This window comes from Carcharodon carcharias, chromosome 5 (genome assembly GCF_017639515.1).
Source record: "Carcharodon carcharias isolate sCarCar2 chromosome 5, sCarCar2.pri, whole genome shotgun sequence".
In the NCBI taxonomy this organism is placed as follows: Eukaryota; Metazoa; Chordata; class Chondrichthyes; order Lamniformes; family Lamnidae; genus Carcharodon; species Carcharodon carcharias.
In genome coordinates, this window is record NC_054471.1 from 96,547,194 (window position 1) to 96,570,051 (window position 22,858).

The window sequence follows — 22,858 nt, forward strand, 5'->3', positions numbered from 1 at the left end:
CATGGAGGAGGGAGTTCAAGATCTAAAGTTGTTGAATTCAATATTCAGTCCGAAAGATGAGGTGCTATTCCTCCAGTTTGCGTTGGGCTTCACTGGAACAATGCAGCAAGCCAAGGACAGACAAGTGGGCAAGAGAGCAGGGTGGAGTGTTAAAATGGCAAGCGATAGGGAGGTTTGGGTCTTTCTTGCGGACAGACCGCAGGTATTATGCAAAGCGGTCGCCCAGTTTACATTTGGTCTCTCCAATGTAGAGGAGACCGCATTGGGAGCAACGAATGCAGTAGACTAAGTTAGGGGAAATGCAAGTGAAATGCTGCTTCATTTGAAAGAAGTGTTGGGGCCCTTGGACGGTGAGGAGAGAGGAAGTGAAGGGGCAGGTGTTGCATCTTTTGCGTGGGCATGGGGTGGTGCCATAGTTGGGGGTTGAGGAGTAGGGGGTGATGGAGGAGTGGACCAGGGTGTCCTGGAGGGAACGATCCCTACGGAAGGCCGCCAGAGGGGGTGAAGGGAAGATTTCACTTGCACATACCATAATAGCTAAGAAAATTGCCAACAATTAAGACAAACATCATACTGAAAGGTCAATTATCAAAAACAAACACTAATTTGACAGCTGTAATCAAGTAAGAAAACTAGATCCTAAAAGATAATGTTGCAACTTAGCCACATAATTGGAAGCTACAAATGCGAGGGAAAATATTGAGCACAATGCTCTATCTAGTGGCCTATTTGAGAATTGCTGAGAAATGTATTTTGGGAGTTGTACTGATGAAAAAGTCACACACAGAACTTCAACCTCTTTTTCGGACACTGACAGACTTACCGTAAAATCGAAGCAATTTTATTTCAGGTTTTCACATGAGCAGTTTTTTTTGATTCACTGCAAATTTCTCCTCCAGAAACACCAGCTTTGAAATAATTTCTGCTTCTTTTCTTGTCATGGTTTACATACATACGTACAAATTAGGAACAGGAGTAGCTCCATGAGCCTGCTCCGCCATTCAATAAGATCATGGCTGATCTGATTGCGCCACATTCCTGCCTATCCCCTATAACTTTTCACCCCCTTACTTATCAAGAATCTATCTACCTCTGCATTAAAAATAAGGTTTTCCTTAGCTTCTCCTGTTCTTTGTAACTGTTATGCTTTTCCTTTCATGCTTTTGATTTGATAATTGTCAAAAGCTATTTTCACTGTCATATTTCTTTTTTCATAGAATTGCAGAATTATAGGATGATGCAGTGGTGCAGTGAATAGCATCCCTGCCTCTGAGCCAGAAACTCTGGGTTCAAGTCCCACCCCAGGACTTGGTAGCCAAGGGAGGTGCTTTTATAATATGTCCAAACAAATTGAGTATCAAATAAACCTGCAAATCCTTCCAATGTGTTAATGGTTAGGGGAGTTTTCTTGTCAGTCACCTGCAGAAGGCAACAGCAAACCACTGCAGTATCTTGCCCAGCATAACTACAGACCAACATGGAAGTCCATAATTTCCAACACCCTTTCTGGGCATGGCACCTGAAGAAAGAGAGAGAGAGAATGATAATAGCACAGAAGGAGCCTACTCAGCCCACTGTTCCTGTGGTAGCTCTTCGGTAAAATGATCCAATTAGTCCCACTCCTCCACTCTTTGCCCATAGCCCTACAAGATCTTTCCCCCTTCGTTACCTGTAACTAGTTCTCCATGCATTCCAGTCTTCCTCTTTAATGCCCAATATTATGTATTATTTTAGTATTAAAGCTTCTCTGTGCACCTCTCTTGTCATTTTTGCAATTCACCTTCTCCCACATGCATCATTGCACACATTCCCTGGACCTCTCTCTCCTATGTCATAACTGCCAATAGTCTTCAGTTTATCATCATACTGTCACTTTAACAAGTTTCTTTAAACTTCCTTCTCGATAACAAGGACCAGAGGCTCAGGCAGTGTCAGCCAAGTCCGTTATCCCTCTTCCATTTCACTTTCTTCTCTCCCTGTTTCTCCTTCCAATCCTATTCCCGTTCACATAACAGTTTGTCATTCATTCCTGCTGATCTTCACATTTCCGACTCTAAGAAATATACTCTTCACTATGGACTGGATTTCATCCTCTTGTACCCTTATTTAATCAACTATGAGTTAAGAACTTGTCTGGTGATTTGGAGCTGGTGTCTTATTTTTGGTGTATTAATTTCACACCCCTACCATTGTGATTTTCATTCCTTTTTTTTACCTTTTATCCTTCCTTATCTCCTTGGACCCTTTCTGTTGGCCTTTAATCCTCCCTTTCCTGTTCATTGCGAAGTGTTGCTGTAATATGTCTTTCTCTATTTGTCTTACTCAATCTTCTTTTATCTACCTTGTTTATTTTTGCACTCTATTCTATTTGGTGCATTCTGGTTTAACCCATCCATCACATTGACAGGACTTCTACCTGGCTGAATCAAATTCTCTGACTCTTGTTTCTATCTCCCCCATTCTGTGGTTTCCCTGTCCAATCTGCCAATCATTTCATCCATTCTGGAAATCTTCCCTCCACTGATTCTAGTCTCTAAAGACACCTACCTCAAACTGGCAGGATCTTCTTAAAATAGAAAGGTTCTACTCTGATGTCATAATTGGGGCCTGATCTGCCATTTTAATGCTGAACAATGGGGAGGGGGGAACCAGTGGTGACTTCCCCATTGGGCCAAACCTGCTGGGAACAGCAGTTAGGGCCAGGAATTTGCCTGTAGGCAAAGAAGAGCAGGAGCACTCCTGGCCAGGGTAATAAATAGAGCAAAACAAAAACAGAATTACCTGGAAAAATTCAGCAGGTCTGGCAGCATCGGCGGAGAAGAAAAGAGTTGACGTTTCGAGTCCTCATGACCCTTCGACAGAACTTGAGTTTGAGTCCAAGAAAGAGTTGAAATATAAGCTGGTTTAAGGTGTGTGTGTGGGGGGCGGAGAGATAGAGAGAGAGAGAGAGGTGGGGGTGTGGTTGTAGGGACAAACAAGCAGTGATAGAAGGACCCAAACACTCCTTTCAAGTGAAGCAGCATTTCACTTGCATTTCCCCCAACTTAGTCTACTGCATTCGTTGCTCCCAATGTGGTCTCCTCTACATTGGAGAGACCAAACGTAAACTGGGTGACCGCTTTGCAGAACACCTGCGGTCTGTCCGCAAGAATGACCCAAACCTCCTTGTCGCTTGCCATTTTAACACTCCACCCTGCTCTCTTGCCCACATGTCTGTCCTTGGCTTGCTGCATTGTTCCAGTGAAGCCCAACGTAAACTGGAGGAACAACACCTCATCTTCCGACTAGGGACTTTACAGCCTTCCGGACTGAATATTGAATTCAACAACTTTAGGTCGTGAGCTCCCTCCCCCATCCCCACCCACTTTCTGTTTCCCCTTTCCTTTTTTTTTCCAATAAATTATAAAGATTTTCCTTTTCCCACCTATTTCCATTGTATAAAAAAATAAAAAAAAATAGAAAAAAAAATTAAAAAAAAACCCCACTAGAGCTATACCTTGAGTGCCCTACCATCCATCCTTAATTAGCACATTCGTTTAGATAATATCACCAACTTTAACTTTAACACCTATGTGTTCTATTGTACTATTGTCATTGACATCTTTTGATGATCTGCTTCTATCACTGCTTGTTTGTCCCTACAACCACACCCCCACCACTCTCTCTCTCTCTATCTCTCCGCCCCCCACACACACACCTTAAACCAGCTTATATTTCAACTCTTTCTTGGACTCAAACTCAAGTTCTGAAGAAGGGTCATGAGGACTCGAAACGTCAACTCTTTTCTTCTCCGCCGATGCTGCCAGACCTGCTGAGTTTTTCCAGGTAATTCTGTTTTTGTTTTGGATTTCCAGCATCCGCAGTTTTTTTGTTTTTAATAAATAGAGCAACTTCTTTAAACACAACTAAGCTTCATGCTTCCTTGCTCCATTTTTCTATAACAACCCTGACCAGAATTCCCCTCTCAGAACACTTATCTGACCCTGGGTGTTAGGGTTCCAGGGTCCCCAGTGGAAACCTCCTCCTGTTCAATTTTAACAGCTGGCCAGCCACTTCCAGTCAATTAACTTCCCAGCTAGTTCTGTCAACAAGTGATGCAATAATGAGGCTTGGATGTTAAAATCCTCCAATCCTGCCCTGCTGTCACTCCCAAACAGGCATGTCCTCGTTTTTCCATGTTCTCGTGCATGAGTTAAAATCATTCTAGCTGAATCGGAATAACTTGTGCAGCCAAATTCATTTCCTCTTGACTCCATTTTTTTCTCTTGTCCATTCCCTGCCTATTTTCATCTCTAACTTTTCTGGTTGCCCCTGAGGCTTTGATGATTTTAGGTTTGGACTTTTAGGATTTTATGTTTAGGATTTTAAGTTTATGTTTCTTCTATATTTTCATTCATTGCTAGCTTTTCATCTTCTTTCATTTGGTTCAACTTATTTTCACCTTCAACTATTTCATAGAAACATAGAAACTAGGAGCAGGAGTAGGTCATGTGGCCCTTCGAGCCTGCTCCACCATTCAGTATGATCATGGCTGATTCAGTATCTCAATGCCATACTCCTGCTCTCTCCATATCCCATGACGCCTTTAGAGCCTAGAAATCTATCTATTTCCTTCTTAAATATATTCAGCGACTTGGCCTCCACAGCCATCTGTGGTAAAGAATTCCGCAGGTTCACCACCCTCTGAGTGAAGAAGTTTCTCCTCATCTCAGTCCTAAATGGCCTACCCAGTATCCTGAGACTATGACCTATAGTTCTAGACCCCCGCCACCAACCAGAGGAAACATCATCCCTGCATCCATTCTGTGCATCCCTGTCAGAATTGTATAGGTTTCAATGGGTTCCCCTTTCATCTTTATATTATTTTAGTATCAAAGGTTCTCAAATTAAGAAAGTTTGTGTATTGGAATCCAATTAGCCCTAACTTAGCCTAGATTTTGGTAGGATATATGTAGAACTCTCTTTGTTACAATTCTACTTAAGGCCCCTCACTAACCACTCTCCCTTTAAGTAGATTGCTGTGTTAATGCTACTTTCTGCTCTTTTAAAAATTCAGTGACTATACTTTTCATTTCCATCTGTCCCTTTGACTTTTATCTGATCTATCCCTGACTCTTCCCTCGCCTTCCTAGTCTTTCTCTCTGTCTCTGTCTCTCTCTCTCTCTCTGCCTATCTCTGCTAATGACCTTCCATTTGTGAAAAAAAAGCTATTCAAGACAGTATAGGGTTAAAATTTATTTTGTTTGATACCAGGGAAATCTCAAAAAGACAAGTGATTCTGTCATTTGGAACAATGTAAGACAGAGAAGCCAAGATAATAAATAGACCAAATTGCTAAACTGTCCTGTATTTATTGACCGTATTATTACACTAGAATATCCAAGTTGAACAACTGTTCCTGAGAAAACATTTTGATAACAGATGTTCAAAACATGATCCAGCTGGAGAAGGGCTGTTAAGGCTCTAAAATCCATAAAATGGATGATTTAGCAGATGGAGCTCTCCAAATATCATTAGGATGTGTTCTTTGAACCAGCAACAGTCCAGGCATTTTAGCAGCAAAACAAACATTAAAAATAAACAAAGGTCTAAAAGTGGCCTTGTAAGTTATAGCAAAAAACCAAAGCCTCAATTCTGAATCAGGAGTGCAAGACAAGACGATTTACTCTGAAAAATAAGCAAGCATGAAGACCGCAGCTGGTCACTGAGTGCAGCTGATCACAGAGTGAGCTTGGGAATTTTGTGAGTGAGGAAATTTAGTGCAATGAGGGCAGAGGTGCTGCTCACGTGAGTAGCTACATTAACTTTGATTTTTAAGGAGCATGGAGAGTAGAAGACCAGTTTAAAATAGCTAGGGGTCTCAGTCTGTGGGCTGGCCGCATTCAGAGAAAAATCAAAGTGTGACTAGAAACATATAAACTAGGAGCAGGAGTAGGCCATTCAGCCCTTCGAAACTGCTCCGCCATTCATTATGATCATGGCTGATCATCGAACTTAATAGCCTGCTCCCGTTTTCTCCCCAATTCCTTTGATCCCTTTTGCCCCAAGAGCTATATCTAACTCCTTCTTGAAAACATACAATGTTTTGGCCTCAACTAATTTCTGTGGTAACAAATTCCACAGGCTCACTACTTTCTGGGTGAAGAAATTTCTCCTCATCTCAGTCCTAAATGCTCAACCCCGCATCCTCAGACTGTGACCCCGGTTACCATAAGACTATAAGATATAGGAACAGAAATTAGGCCATTCAGCCCATTGAGTCTGCTTTGCCATTCAATCATGGCTGATAACTTTCTCAACCCCATTCTCCCGCCTTATCCCTGTAACCTTTGATCCCCTTACCAATCAAGAACCTATCTATCTCGGTCTTAAATACACTCAATGACCTGGCCTCCACAGCCTTCTGTGGCAATGAATTCCACAGATTCATCACTCTCTGGCTAAAGAAGTTTCTCCTCATCTCTGCTCTAAAAGGTCTTTCCTTTACTCTGAGGCTGTGCCCTCGGGTCCTAGTCTCTCCTACTAATGGAAACATCTTCCTCACGTCCACTCTATCCAGGCCTTTCAGTATTCTGTAAGTTTCAATCAGATCCCCCCTCATCCTTCTAAACTCCATCGAGTATAGACCCAGAGTCCTCAAGCGTTCCTCATATGTTAAGCCTTTCATTCCTGGGATCATTCTCGTGAACATCCTCTGGACCCTCTCCAGGGCCAGCATATCCTTCCTGAGATACAGTGCTCAAAATTGCTCACAATATTCTAAATGTGGTCTGACCAGAGCCTTATAAAGCCTTAGCAGCACATCCCTGCTTTTATATTCTAGTCCTCTCGAAATAAATGCCAATATTGCATTTGCCTTCCTAACTTCCGACTCAACCTGCAAGTTAACCTTAAGAGACTCCTGGACTAGGACTCCCAAGTCCCTTTGCACTCCAGATTTCTGAATTCTCTCCCCATTTAGAAAATAGTCTATGCCTCTATTCTTCCTACCAAAGTGCATGACCTCACACTTGCCCACATTGTATTCCATCTGCCATTTCTCTGCCCATTCTCCTAACCTGTCCAAATCCTTCTGCAGCCTCCCCGCCTCCTCAATACTACCTGTCCCTCCATCTATCTTTGTATCATCTGCAAACTTAGCCAGGATGCTCTCAGTTCCTTCATCTAGATCATTAATGTATAAAGTGAAAAGTTGTGGTCCCAACACTGACCCCTACGGCACTCCACTAGTCACCGGCCGCCATCCTGAGGAGGAACCCCTTATCCCCACTCTCTGCCTCCTGCCAGGCAGCCAATCTTCTATCCATGCTAGTACCTTGCCTCTAATACCATGGGCTCTTATCTTACTTAGCAGCCTCCTGTGCGGCCCCTTGTCAAAGGTCTTCTGGAAGTCCAAGTAGATAACATCCATTGGCTCTCCTTTGCCTAACCTACTCATTACCTCCTCAAAGAATTGTAACAGATTTGTCAGGCATGACCTCCCCTTGATGAAACCATGCTGACTTTGCCTGATTTTACCATGCACTTCCAAATATTCTGAAATCTCATCCTTCATAATGAATTCTAAAATCTTACCAACGACTGAGGTCAGGCTAATCGGCCTATAATTTCCCGTCTTTTGCCTCACTCCCTTCTTAAACAGGGGGGTTACATTAGTGATTTTCCAGTCCTCTGGGACCCTCCCTGACTCCAGTGATTCCTGAAAGATCGCCACTAACGCCTCCACTATCTCTTCAGCTATCTCCTTCATAACTCTGGGGTGTACTCCATCTGGTCCAGTTGATTTATCCACCTTCAGACCTTTCAGTTTTCCTAGCACCTTCTCCTTGGTAATGGCCACCATACACACCTCTGCCCCCCGACTCTCTTGAGCTTTGGGGATGTTACTCGTGTTTTCTACCGTGAAGACTGACGCAAAGTACTTATTCAGTTCCTCCGCCATTTCTTTGTTCTCCACTACTACTTCTCCAGCATCATTTTCCAGTGGCCCAATGTCCACTTTTGCCTCTCTCTTACCCTTTATATATCTAAAAAAAACTCTTGCAATCTTCTTTTATATTATTGGCTAGTTTACCCTCATATTTAATCTTCTCCCTCCATATTTCTTTTTTAGTTGTCCTCTGTTGGTCTTTGTAGGCATCCCAATCCCCTGGTTTCCCAATGCTCTTCGCTGCATTATATGCTTTCTCTTTAGCTTTTATGCTGTCCATGACTTCCCTTGTCAGCCATGGTTGCTTCGTCCTCCCTTTAGTATGCTTCTTCTTCCTAGGGATGAATTTTTGCTGTCTCTCCCAAATTACTCCCCAAAACTCCTGCCATTGCTGTTCCACTCTCTTTCCTACTAGGCTCATCTCCCAGTCAATTCTGGCCACCTCCTCCCTCATGCCTCTGTAGTTGCCTTTATTCAACTGTAATACCGTTACATCTGATTCCTCTCAAATTGCAGGGTAAATTCTATCATATTATGGTCACTTCCTCCTAAGGGTTCCTTCACCTTAAGCTCCCATATCAAATCTGCCTCATTACACATCACTAAATCTAGAATTTCCTGTTCCCTGGTTCTGGACTCCCCCACCATTGGGAACATCCTTCCTGTATCTACCCTGTCTAGTCCTTTTAGAATTTTATAAGTTTCTATGAGACCCCCCCTCATTCTTCCGAACTCCTGCGAATATAATCCTAATTTACTCAATCTCTCCTCATTTGTCAGTCCCGCCATCCCAGGAATCAGTTGGGTAAACCTTCGCTGCACTCCTCTATAGCAAGTACATCCTTCCTCAGATAAGGAGACCAAAACAGCACACAGTATTCCAGGTGTGGTGTCACTAAGGCCCTGTACAATTGCAGCAAGACATCCCTGTCCCTGTACTCGAATCCTCTGGCTACGAAGCCAACATACCATTTGCCTTCTTTACCATCTGCTGCACCTGCATGCTTACCTTCAGCGACTGGTGTACCAGAACACCCAGGTCTCATTGCACATTCCCCTCTCTCAATTGATAGCCATTCAAATAATAATCTGCCTTCCTGTTTTTGCCACCAAAGTGGATAACCTTACATTTATCCACATTATACTGCATCTGCCATGCAGTTGCCTATTCATTCAGCTTGTCCAAATCACACTGAAGCATCTCTGCATCCTCCTCACAGTTCACCCTCCCACCCAGCTTTGTGTCATTTGCAAATTTGGAGACATTATATTTAGTTCCCTCATCTAAATCATTAATATATATAGTGAATAACTGGGGTCCCAGCATCGATCCCTGCAGTACCCCACTTGTCACTGCCTGCCATTTGGAAAAAGACTCGTTTATTCCTACTCTTTGTTTCCTGTCTGCCAACCAGTTTTCTATCCATCTCAATACACTAGCCCCAATCCCATGTGCTTTAATTTTACACGCCAATCTCTTATATGCGACTTTGTCAAAAGCCTTCTGAAAGTCCAAATAAACCACATCCACTGGCTCCCCCTCATCAACTCTACATCCTCAAAAGATTCCAGTAGATTTGTCAAGCATGATTTCCCTTTCATAAATCCATGTTGACTCTGTCCGATCCTGCCACTGTTTTCCACGTGCTCAGCTATTAAATCTTTTATATTGGATTCTAGAATTTTCCCCACTACCAACGTCAAGCTGACTGGTCTATAATTCCCTGCTTTCTCTCTGCCTCCCTTTTTAAATAGTGGGGTTACATTAGCCAGACTCCAATCTGTAGGAACTGTTCCAGAGTCTATAGAATCTCGGAAGATGACCACCAATGCATCCACTATTTCTAGGGCCACTTCCATAAGTACTCTGGGATGTAGATTACCAGGCCCTGGGGATTTATTGACCTTCAATCTCATCAATTTTCCCCAACACCATTTCCCTACTAGTATTGATTTCTTTCTGTTCCTCCCTCTCACTAAACCTTGTGTTCCCCAACATTTCTGGTATGTTATTTGTGTTCTCCTTTGTGAAGACAGAACCAAAGTATGTATTTAGCTAGTCAGCCATTTCTTTGTTCCCCATTATAAATTCCCCTGTTTCTGACTGTAAGGGACCTACATTTGTCTTCACCAATCTTTTTCTCTTCACATACCTATAGAGACTTTTATAGTCAGTTTTTATGTTCCCCACAAGCTTACTCTTGTACTCTATTTTCCCCTCCTTAATCAATCCCTTGGTCCTCCTTTGCTGAATTCTAAAATGCTCCCAATCCTCAGGTCTGTTGCTTTTTCTGGCCAATTTGTATGCCTCTTCCTTGCATCTAATACTATCTCTAAGTTCCCTTGTAAGCCATGGTTTGGCCACCTTTCCTGTTTTACTTTTGCACCAGACAGGAGTAAACAATTGTTGCAGTTCACCCATGCGCTCTTTGAGTGTTTGCCATTGCCTATCCTCTGTCATCCCTTTAAGTAACGTTTCCCAATCCATCATAGCCAACTCGTGCCTCATAACATTGTAGTTTCCTTTATTAAGATTCAGAACCCTAGTCTCAGAATCAACTACGTCAGTCTCCATCTTGATGAAGAATTCTATCATATTATGGTTGTTCATCCCCAAGGGACCTCGCACAACTAGATTGCCAATTATTCCTTTCTCATTGCACAATACGCAGTCCAGGATGGCCTGTTCTCTAGTTGGTTGCTCAACGTATTGGTCCAGAAAAACATCCCATATACACTCTAGAAATTCCTCCTCTATGGTCTTGTTACTAATTTGATTTGCCCAATCTATATGCATATTAAAGTCACCCATAATTGCAGATGTTCCTTTACTGCATGCGTCTCTAATTTCCTGTTTAATGCCATTCCCAACATCACCACAACAATTTGGGGGTCTACATACAACCCCCACTAACATTTTTTTGCCTCTTGGTGTTTCTCAGCTCTACCCATACAGATTCCACATCGTCAGAGCCAATATCTTTCCTCACTAATGCATTAATTTCCTCTTTAACCAGCAAAGCAACTCCACTGCCTCTTCCTCTTTGTCTGTCCTTCCCAAATACTGAATACCCCTGGATGTTCAGTTCCCATCCCTGGTCACCCTGCAGCTATGTCTCCGTAATCCCGACTATATCATACCTGTTTACATCTATTTGCACGGTTAATTCACTCACTTTATTGCGAATGCTCCTCGCATTAAGGCACAAAGCCTTAAGGCTTGCCTTTTTAACATTAATTGTCCCGTTCCCACTATTTTTCAGTGAGGCCCTGTTTGAATACTGTGACGCCACAGGGAAACAGGTAAGTGATTGGTTGATGAGCATTTTGCTTATTTATCTTTCAGAACCCATGTTTATCTTCAAACCCATGTGATTTATTAGTAATTGTAAGGTTTTATTAGTATTAGTAAGGTTTATTATCAGTAATGAATCTTATTGGGAGTAGTAGGATTTATTAATTATAAATTAATAAAGAAAATAGTAATTAATTAACACGTAATAAAGATGGCAGCGCAGGTGATGTGCTGCGACTGCAGACTGTGGGATTTCTTAGACACCAGTGGGATCCAGGGCAAACACGTCTGTAGTGTCTGAGACTTGAGGAGCTCCTGCTTAGAATCATTGAGCTAGAAGCCAAACTGCGATGCTTTGTTCCAGGAGGCAGTCACACCCTCTAGGAAACAGTAACTGAGAGGAAACTTGGGCCAGGTTTTTCTGTGTCTGCCAGTGTTGGGTGTGTTTGGTGGCATGAGTGGACGACAGCGTGAAACCAATTCTTGATCATCCACTCAGCCTGTCAACAGTGTTTCCCGCCATTGAACATTGGGAAGCTCATCGTGATACATCAGCATATCATTATTAGGCCAGTCCGTTGGAATCGTTCCCAGCCACTGGATCGTCCATCCATGCCGGCTGCCATGTTTCACAACAGCACATAAAAGGTGAGCACTTGGCGGGCTGCACTTTGAGGGGAACTCTGATGTGAGTACACACTAACGATGTGCAGTGATGCCAAGGTTGCCTGTTGGACTTCAAGCTTGAAGAACATCGGTGGTAGGGAGGGGTGGGGTTAAGGGCAGCCCTGCCATTGAAGCGACTTGTGGGTGTGGGGGTCAAGGTAAGCCCTACCGTTGAGGCGAGTTGTGGGAGCGGGAAGGCAAGGGCAGTCCTGCAGTTGAGATGACCTGTGTGGGCAGTGGGGTGGGGAAGGTCAGGGCAGCCCTGCTGTTGAATATAGCAAACAAACATTTGGGATGGGGTGGGTAGGATGAGCGAGGGAAGTGGCCATGCTTTAGGGAAACCTGTAAAGAGTGACCGTTCCTCTGCAGCTGAGACAGTTCAGGCGCAGCCATATTGATATGATAAGAGTTGGGCTTCTAGCTTATCTACCCACTCAAGCAACGCAGAGGCATCAAAATGCCACCAAGTACTCCAGACCTTTTCACTCCCCTCGGGCACAGCCTGCAAAGTTATGAGTGTTTTAGTAGACTGTAGAACAGTTGGGCTGCACATGTGGTACAATCTCCTCACTAAAGCTAGCTAAGGAGGTACTCCGAGCCTCTTACAACGTCAGCATTCCAGTCTGGACCAGTCTCCCCCATGGTTCAAGCTAACAGTGCAGCCTTGCAATACAGGTTAGGAGAATGCCTGTGCCTGAGCTGACAGTACAGCATGCAGCCCAGTGGGCAAAGCTGCTGCCAATTGGTCAGGTGGAGTGGGGCGGAGGTGGGTGAGGTTTCATATAGCCATGCAGTGCACTAAACTCTGGCCATCCAAGTGGTGACCAGCACTCTCCGCAATGCTTTAAGGGCCCTTCACACTTAACCAGGACAGGTTCTTAGTGCACCCATGCACGTGTCTCTCTCTTTCATCCTGCAGGAGGAATACATCAGGATCATGGAGCCTGGTGAATTAGCTGTATGCCTGATGGCCTACAGAGTGTGAAGATGATGGGTGAGAGAGCGACTGAGGCTGTTGGCTGCACAGAGACAGGAGTAGCAACCTCAAGAAGAATGGGCAACTAGGGTTCCTGCACACCCCACCAAAGACCCACACCAGCCATTGCTGGTCAGCGCCTAGTGACACCCAGGGCTATAGACACCGCCTTTCATTCCTGCAGCTGACCGAGAACCAGTGTTGCGGAAGACTGCACATGTCTAGGGAACTGGTCATTCACATCTGCCAGCTGCTGCAGGATTTGGCACCATGGGGACATGGTGGGCATCTAGTACCAGTGGCCGTGAAAGTGACTGCGGCACTCAATTTCTACTCCAGTGCTTCCTTTCAGGGCTCCAAAGGTGACCTCTGTGGGATATCACAAGCCTCCACTCATAAATGCATCCATGAGGTCACAGGTGCCATCTTTGCGTGGGCACATAACTTAGTGATTTCGCCTGGGACCAGGACAGCCAGGATGCAAGAACGATTGGATTCAGCCAAATCTCGGGTTTCCCACAGGTGCAGGGTACGATCGACTGCACTCATGTGGCGCTCAGATCTCAATCACAATGCATGGTGAATTACGTCAATCGCAAGGGCTTCCATTCGCTGAACGTGCAGCTGGTGTCCGACCACCAGAAACGCAACCTGCATGTGTGCGCACGGTTTCCGGGGGTGTGAATGATGCCTACGACCTCAGTTAATCACAGATCCCTATGTGCTTCCAGGGTCCACAGAAGCTGCAGGGTTGGCTCCTCGGGGACAAAGGCTACCCACAGAGGCCATGGCTGATGACATCTGTGCGGCAGCCTCAGACTGCAGCAGAGAGACGGTATAACGAGGCTCATGCAGCAGCTCGCAACTTGGTGGAGCAAACATCGGGATGCTGAAAATGAGGTTCCGGTGCCTGGACTGGTCTGGTGAAGCCCTGCAATACAGTCCACAGAGGGTGTCACGCATCATTGTCATCTGTTGCGCCCTTTACAACCTGGCACTGCAACAGGGAGAGGAGCTGGCTGAGGAGGAGATGGAGGATCTGGAGGTCTCCTCCGATGAGGAGAACGCCGACGGGGATGAGAGTGAGGAGGTCCTCGAAGGCGACCATGATGGGAATGAGGTCCTCACACTGGCTAGATGGGGTAGGTGTGCTCGGAAGGCCCTCATTGCTGCTAGATTTGTGGAGGATGATGACAACATGCAGTGAGGTGACTCCATAGACCTTTGCATTGTATCAGTGAACCTTTGACTCCAGTCTGGCTTACGGCAGTGCGAATATCCTCTGTGATAATGCTCCTGTCATGGAGATGCAGTGGAGGCCCTAATAGTGCTCGATTGCAGGAAGTTGATGACAATATGCAGTGAGGACACTCCATAAATCTTCACATAGTCTCTAAGAATGTCTGACTCCTGTCTGGCTGAGGGCAGCTCACTTGTGCTTAGTGATCAAGGTCACATCATTCCATCCTGATGTTCCCAAACTTGCCTTTGCAACCCCAGCAACTGTGACATGACTGAGTCCAAAGGCTTGTCATCTGACTTGAACTCAGCAACGTTCTGGCCTCTAGCAGTCCTCTAAAGGCCGGACATGTGGGAAGTCCCTTCCACCATCTACTGTGGATCAGACAGTGCGATGTGCTCGCCTGATTGTGATCCTGGGGCTCCTCTAAAGTTAGATCCCACCGAAGTGTGTGTCTCTGCACTGGTGGAGGGTATGGGTGAGCACTATGATGGGACTTTAGGGAGGGTGCCTCCAGATTCCTCTTCAGAGGTTTCTTCGGGGTTTGATTGGAGGCCCTGGGTCATGGAATCCATTGGCTGTTTAGCAGATGTACCTGCGAAAGCAAGGGGAGATAATTAGAGAATGGCAATGACCTGTGAAAGAGGACACATCACTCAGAGCATGGTTGTCTGATGGATGTTGCACTGCTGGATCCTCACTTGGTAGAGCACCCCGACCTCACCGTCAGCAAAGGAATGGTCCAGATCATCTCTGGCCAGTTGGAGGGCTCTGTTTTCAAAGGCTGTGGGGACCTCAATTTCAGGCATTCCTCCACCGTTCTGCAACCTCCCCCTGTTGTTGTGTGCCAGCTTATCCTGCATGAATAGAGATGGAGAAAGTGTAAGCAGGATGCCTGCCAGGCCAGATGATAAGTATGCCTCGCTTGTGAGGGTGTTGATTTGTCCCATGGAAGGGATGAGGACAATAAAGGTGTATGTGAGAGAGTGGATGGTGATTTCCCTTGAACTAGCAGTGAGTGAGGGCCCTATGCACGTGTGATTGATTTTTGAGTGTGTGAATTGAGCGATGAGAAGAGTGACTTAACCTGGTTGAACGGAGGAGATCATTTATCCTCTTGCGGAACTGGGTGGCTGTCCTCTTCTGAACGGCATTGGTGCTGACCACCAATGCCACCGCCTCCCAAGCCAGGTTAGTCACGCCACTGTGGCCAGAGCGGGGATACAGGACATACCAGCAGGAATCCTGGGCATCCAAAAGACATTCCAATGACACACCTAAACCTGGGGCTGCAGTCTTTTTGCCTTCCGTGGACATCTTCCCTGCAGCAGTAATGGTCTGGAAGCACTAGGATGTGAACGTGCGGCTGGATGTTTAAATATAGTGCCTGGCGTGATGAAGCAGCAAGATGATGGCGTGGTGGGCAAATAAGAGCCCGCATGCCATGGAAAAGGCATGTTTCGCAAGAATGCATAAATAATGTGGCGGATTTGGGACAATGCAGCGTGAAACCCCACCATCGCGGCCTGCAGGTAAAACATCATTTTCCTTGTCCGCCACCCCATTTAGTGCAAACCTGGGATAATTCCGCCCTTGGAGTTTGGTAAGAGGAGGGTTCAGTGAAGGGGGAGAAGTTGTTTGTTTCCTCTTTCTAAATTTCTCAATCCATAAAAATTGGTTCTTGCTCTACTACAGGGAGAAGAGCTGGCTGTTTGGTGAGTATCTGGTAAGTGGCTAAGTTCTATTCTATCCCTCAGGTTTAAAATAGTACATAATTTGGTGGTAAAGTTAATAAAAATATAAGAAAGCAACATTAAATAAGTGATTAACATAATTAAGTAATTATTTGAAACACATTAAGGATGGCAGGACAGGTGGTGTTTCAAGGCTGCAGCATATGGGAGCTCCTGGATAACATTGTAATCCAAGGCAAACATGTCTGCAGGAAGTGTCTACAGCTTGAGGGACTTCAGCTCAGAGTCATTGAGCTGGAGGCTGAGCTGCAGACACTGCAACACATCAGGGAGGGGGAAAGTTATCTGGATGCTTTATACCAGGAGACAGTCACATCACTTAGGTTAGGGTCTTCTGATTTGGTCAGTGGCCAGGGACAGGAGGGTGTGACTGCGAGTGAGGCAGGTAAGGGGACCCAGAAGGCAGGAGTATGATCCTCTGCAATTGTCCAACAGGTTTGAGATTCTCTCAGCTTGTTTGGATGAGAGTGGGGACTGCAGGGTGGTTGAGCAAACAGACCATGGCACCTTGGTACAGGAAGCCATCCAAGTGATGGGAGCAAAAAGGAATGTAGTGGCAAAAGGAAATGTTATAGTGAGGGGGATTGACACTGCTTTCTGTAGCAAACAGCGAGAGTCCGGATGGCTACGTTGCCTGCTTGGTGCCAGGACATCCACTCAGGGCTGGAGAGGAACTTGCAGTGGGAGGGCGAGGATCCAGTGGTCCAGTCCATGTAGGTACCAACGACATAGGCAGGATGAGGAAGGAGGCTCTGTATAGTCAGTATGACGAGCTAGGCACCAAATTAAGAAGCAGAACCTTAAAGGTAATAATTTCTAGATTATTAGCTGAGCCAAATGCAAATTGTCATAGGACAAATAAGATTAGAGGGATGAATGCATGGATCAAAGACTGGCGTGGGAGAAATGGGTTTCAGTTTGTGGGGCCGTGGGACCAGTATTGACGAAAGTGGGATCTGTACCATTAGGACAGTCTATGCCTGAACCATGCTGGGACTGGTGTCCTCGCAAGCAGCTTAACTATGGAAGTAGAGAGGGTTTTAAACTGAATAGTGGGGCAAGGGATCAAATTTGGGAAGATGTGGTAAACCAAAGAGTAGTGACAAGGCAAGAGAGGCAGGTATTAATATGGGAAATGATAAACAGACTATGGCAGGAAGGTACAGAGATTACAAATCTAAGAGTAAATTAGCAGATAAGGCTAGACACTACAAAATAATAAAAGGACAAAGCTAAAGGCTCTGTATCTAAATACACATAGCATTTGAAACAAAACAGATGAACTGATAGTGTAAATAGAAATAAATAAGTACGATCTGATAGCCAATACAGAGACATGGCTACATGATGACATAGATTGGGACCTGAATATTGAAGGGTATGTGACATTTAGGAAGGACAGGAAGTTAGGAAAAGGTAGAGAGTGGCTCTGTTAAATTATGATGGTATTAGCACATTAGAGAGGGATGACCTAAGTTCAAGAAACCAGGATGTAGAAGTGGTTTGGGTTGAGATGAGGAATGATAAAGGCAAGAAGTTACTTGTGGGAGTGGTATACAGGTCCCCTAATTGTAACTCCACAGTAGGACAGAATATAAAAGAAGAGATAATGGGAGCTTGCCAGAAAGATACAGCAATAATCATGGGAGGTTTTAATCTACATATAGACTGGAAAAATCAGATGGGCAAAGGTAGCATAGATGAGGAGCTCGTAGGATGTTTTCAGGATAACTTCTTAGAACAGCAAGTTCTGGAGCCAACCAGAAAGCAGGTTATACTAGACCTGGTGTTGAGCAATGAGATAGGATTAATTTATAACCTCCTAGTGAAGGCACCCCTAGGTAGCAGTGATCATAATATGATTGAATTTTACATTCATTTCGAGGGAGAGATGAGTGCATCCAAGACTAGTATTTTAAGCTTAAATAAGGGCAATTATGAGGTCATGAAAGCAAAGCTAGCTAAAGTGAACTGGCAAATGAGGTTAAGGGATATGTCAATAGAAGTTCAGTGGCTGACATTTAAAGGGATATTTCAGAACACACAGGATTCCAGTGAGAAAGAAAAATTCCAAGGGTAGGGCCCACCATCCATGGTTAACTAAAAAAATTAAAGACAGTAACAAACTTAAAGAAAAAGCGTATAATTATGCAAAGATGGGTGGCAGGGCAGAAGATTAGAAATAATATAAAGAACAGCAAAGAATGACAAAACGATTAATAAGGAGAGAAAAATTAGAGTATGGAAGAAAGCTAGCTAGTAATATAAAGATGGATAGTAAGAGTTTCTACAGGCATTTAAATAAGAAAAGAGTTAATAAAGAGAGCATTGGTCCTATAGGGAGTGCATTTGGGGGATTGATAATGGAAAGCAGATAGATGGTGGACGAATTAAAGAAGTATTTTGCGACGTTCTTCACTATAGAGGACACAAATAACATCCTGGAAATAACTGTAAACCAGGAAGTAGAAGGGAGAGAGGAACTCGGGGAAAATTACAATCACCAGAGAAGTGATATTGAGCAAATTGTTGGGACTGCAGACTGACAAATTCCCAAGTCCAGATGGACTTCACCCTAAGGAAGTGGCTAGTGAGATAGTTGATGCACTGGTTTTAATTTTCCAAAATTCCCTAGATTCAGGGAAGGTTCCATTAGTTTGGAAAATAGCAAATATAACTCTTTTATTCAAAAAGGGAAGGAGACAGAAAGCAAGAAACTATAGGCCAATTAGTTTAATACCTGTCATAGGGAAAGTATTAGAAGCTATTATTAAAATGTTATAGCAGGGGACTTAGAAAAATTCAAGGCAATCAGGCAGCGTCAACTTATTTTTGTTAAAGGGAAATCATGTTTAAGCAATTTATTGGAGTTCTTTGAAGGAGTCACATGTGCTGTAGATAAAGGGGAACTGATGGATGTACTTTACTTAGATTTCCAGAAGGCATTTGATAAAGTGCCACATCAAAGGTTATTGCAGAAAATAAAAGGCCATGGTGTAGGGGTTAATTCGGACATTTAGTAAAAGAACAGAGGCTCATGTAAGGGTTTGGATATTGACTGATTCCTATCACGGTGCTTATAGTACCAGAGAAATGCTATTACCTTCCATTGACTCACTCAGTTAAGAGTCTGAACACTCAGCACAATGACACAAGGACCACGGCATCAATACAATGCACTCAAGGAATGATAATGCCACTAAGGTCTGCATCATAAACAATGGTACTGGAATTTGGCATTGCAATTATGATTCCTTCCTCCCAAGAAGAGAAATAGGGTCATTCAAATCTTCATTAACCCCGGAGCCAGGTGCTATTACTGTGTTACCGCAGCACCAGGAGAATTGTTCATACAATGAGAACTGATAATATTCATCTGGGATATATCTCTCAAGGAAAAACCATGTATTGTTTCAACTAGCATGATGTTATCACATGCGTAGGGACTACGCTTGGAATAAACTAAGACTGCTAACGACTAGACATTGGAACAGCAGGAACAACAGGAAATAGTTTGATAAAAACAAAAAAACTGCGGATGCTGGAAATCCAGAACAAAAACAGAATTACCCAGAAAAACTCAGCAGGTCTGGCAGCATCGGCGGAGAAGAAAAGAGTTGACGTTTCGAGTCCTCATGACCCTTCGACAGAACTTGAGTTCGAGTTCAAGAAAGAGTTGAAATATAAGCTGGTTTAAGGTGTGTTGGGGGGGGGGGTGCGGAGAGAGAGAGAGAGAGAGAGAGAGAGAAGTGGAGGGGGTTGGTGTGGTTGTAGGGACAAACAAGCAGTGATAGAAGCACTGGTTCTATCACTGCTTGTTTGTCCCTACAACCACACCAACCCCCTCCACTTCTCTCTCTCTCTCTCCGCACCCCCCCCCCCCAACACACCTTAAACCAGCTTATATTTCAACTCTTTCTTGAACTCGAACTCAAGTTCTGTCGAAGGGTCATGAGGACTCGAAACGTCAACTCTTTTCTTCTCCGCCGATGCTGCCAGACCTGCTGAGTTTTTCCAGGTAATCCTGTTTTTGTTTAGGAAATAGTTTGATATGTCTGAGCTGAATCATTATAAAAAAAGAGCATATCTGAGTTTTTTGCTACAGTCGGAAGAAGGGTCAGGGCTGGTCACCTTGGGTCAGGGCCTACAATCAACACCTGATAGACCAGCAATGTTGGGGATTGTAAGTGGTTTCAGCCAAATTGTAGTGATATTGGTCTGAGGGTTTCGGGACATGATGTTGTGTTTTGCCTGTATTTTGTAAGTTTTAAACCGAGTCGTGGTGACTTTGTGCTGGGTTAACCAGGATGGGGTTGGGTTGTTTTAATTTTGGGGTTTTTCTGTTATTTTAACTAATCATAGAAGTATCTGTGTTAGGGATATTAGTGGGTTCAATAAAACATAAAAATCTTGGTTGAGCCAAACACTGTGAACATTGTTTGTGTAATTTATTCTTTATACATCCTAAAGTCCAAGAACCATTTAAAGGGGGAAAGGGAACACTGACAAGTACTAGGAAAGAGGTTCTGTTTATGGAGTATGAGCAGCTAGGGACTAAGTTAAAAATCAGAATCTTAAAGGCAATAATCTCTGGATTATTACCTGAGCCACAAACAAGTTGGCCTAGGGTAAATAAGATTAGCGAGTTAAATGTCTGGCTCAAAGACTAGTGTGAGAGAAACGGGTTTCGATTCATGGGGGCATTGGCACCAGTACTGGGGAAAGTGGAAGCTGTGCTATTGGGGCCTGAACCATGCTGGGAACAGTGTTCTGGTGAGTTTCATAACTAGGGCAGCAGAGAGTGCTGTAAACTAAGTAGTGGGGGTGAGGGATCAAGTCAGAGTAATTGTGATAAATTAAAGAGAGAGGACAAGTCAAGAGACCAGGGTAGAAATAAGGGAAATGGCAGTCAGAGTGTGACAGGAAGGGACAGAGCGGACAAACTATAGAGTGCACCAGCAGACAAGGCTAGAGGTTCTGAAAATTGTAAAAAGACAGAATTGATTGCTCTGCATCTCAATGTAACAAAGGTATGAATTTTACCCTTGGTGGTTGCGCACAATAGGCAGGCCTGCAACCAGTCAGGAAACAGGCCTCAGCCTGCGACCAATCCCATAAGACCATAAGGCCATAAGACATAGGAGCATAAATTAAGCCATTCAGCCCATCGAGTCTGCTCCGCCATTCAATCATGGCTGATAACTTTCTCAACCCCATTCTCCCGCCTTATCCCCATAACCTTTGATCCCCTTACCAATCAAAAACCTATCTATCTCGGTCTTAAATACACTCAATGACCTGGCCTCCATAGCCTTCTGTGGCAATGAATTCCACAGATTCACCACTCTCTGGCTAAAGAAGTTCCACCTCATCTCTGTTCTAAAAGGTCTTCCCTTTACTCTGAGGCTGTGCCCTTGGGTCCTAGTCTCACCTACTAATGGAAACATCTTCCCCATGTCCACTCTGTTCAGGCCTTTCAGTATTCTGTAAGTTTCAATCAGATCCCCCCTCATCCTTCTAAACTCCATTGAGTATAGACCCAGAGTCCTCAAACGTTCCTCATATATTAAGCCTTTCATTCCTGGGATCATTCTCGTGAACATCCTCTGGACCCTCTCCAGGGCCAGCACATCCTTCCTGAGATACGGTGCTCAAAATTGCTCACAATATTCTAAATGTGGTCTGACCAGAGCCTTATAAAGCCTTAGCAGCACATCCCTGCTTTTATATTCTAGTCCTCTCGAAATAAATGCCAACATTGCATTTGCCTTCCTAACTTCCGACTCAACCTGCAAGTCAACCTTAAGAGAATCCTGGACTAGGACTCCCAAGTCCCTTTGCACTCCAGATTTCTGAATTCTCTCCCCATTTAGAAAATAGTCTATGCCTCTATTCTTCCTACCAAAGTGCATGACCTCACACTTGCCCACGTTGTATTCCATCTGCCATTTCTTTGCCCATTCTCCTAACCTGTCCAAATCCTTCTGCAGCCTCCCCGCCTCCTCAATACTACCTGTCCCTCCACCTTTCTTTGTATCATCTGCAAACTTAGCCAGGATGCCCTCAGTTCCTTCATCTAGATCATTAATGTATAAAGTGAAAAGTTGTGGACCCCTACGGAACTCCACTAGTCACCAGCCGCCATCCTGAGAAGGAACCCCTTATCCCCACTCTCTGCCTCCTGCCAGACAGCCAATCTTCTATCCATGCTAATACCTTGCCTCTAACACCATGGGCTCTTATCTTACTTAGCAGCCTCCTGTGTGGCACCTTGTCAAAGGCCTTCTGGAAGTCCAAGTAGATAACATCTATTGGCTCTCCTTTGCCTAAACTACTCATTACCTCCTCAAAGAATTCTAACAGATTTGTCAGGCATGACCTCTCCTAGATGAAACCATGCTGACTTTGCCCGATTTTACCATGCACCTCCAAGTATTCTGAAATCTCATCCTTCATAATGAACTCCAAAATCTTACCAATGACTGAGGTCAGGCTAATCGGCCTGTAATTTCCCGTCTTTTGCCTCACTCCCTTCTTAAACAGGGGGGTTACATTAGTGATTTTCCAGTCCTCTGGGACCCTCCCTGATTCCAGTGATTCCTGAAAGATCGCCACTAACGCCTCCACTATCTCTTCAGCTATCTCCTTCATAACTCTGGGGTGTACTCCATCTGGTCCAGTTGATTTATCCACCTTCAGACCTTTCAGTTTTCCTAGCACCTTCTCCTTGGTAATGGCCACCATACACACCTCTGCGCCCCCCCACCACCGCCCCCCAACTCTCTTGAACTTTGGGGATGTTACTCATGTCTTCCACCGTGAAGACTGACGCAAAGCACCTATTCAGTTCCTCCCCCATTTCTCTGTTCTCCACTACTTCTTCTCCGGCATCATTTTCCAGTGGCCCAATGTCCACTTTTGCCTCTCTCTTACCCTTTATATATCTAAAAAAACTCTTGCAATCTTCTTTTATATTACTGGCAAGTTTACCCTCATA